The sequence below is a fragment of the Gavialis gangeticus genome, unplaced genomic scaffold, assembly GCF_001723915.1.
Source record: "Gavialis gangeticus isolate Ggan-Ray unplaced genomic scaffold, GavGan_comp1, whole genome shotgun sequence".
NCBI classification, from domain to species: domain Eukaryota; kingdom Metazoa; phylum Chordata; order Crocodylia; family Gavialidae; genus Gavialis; species Gavialis gangeticus.
In genome coordinates, this window is record NW_017728998.1 from 44,031,025 (window position 1) to 44,031,230 (window position 206).

Sequence of the window (206 nt, forward strand, 5' to 3'; positions counted from 1 at the left end):
ATGAAGAGTGGGTGTATGTGGGGCAGGGGAGTGGGTCCAGTGTTGGCTTTTGTGGGCCTGCTTATGTTACTTCATGTCAGGCCCATGGCAGTAGCACAGCTTGCTGGCTAAGAGGCACTGTATTTACTCAGAGGAATCTGCAAAGCAGTCTCAGACAGGTGTCTGAAAGGCAACCACGCCATTTGCTTTGAAGTGACCTGGTTTTT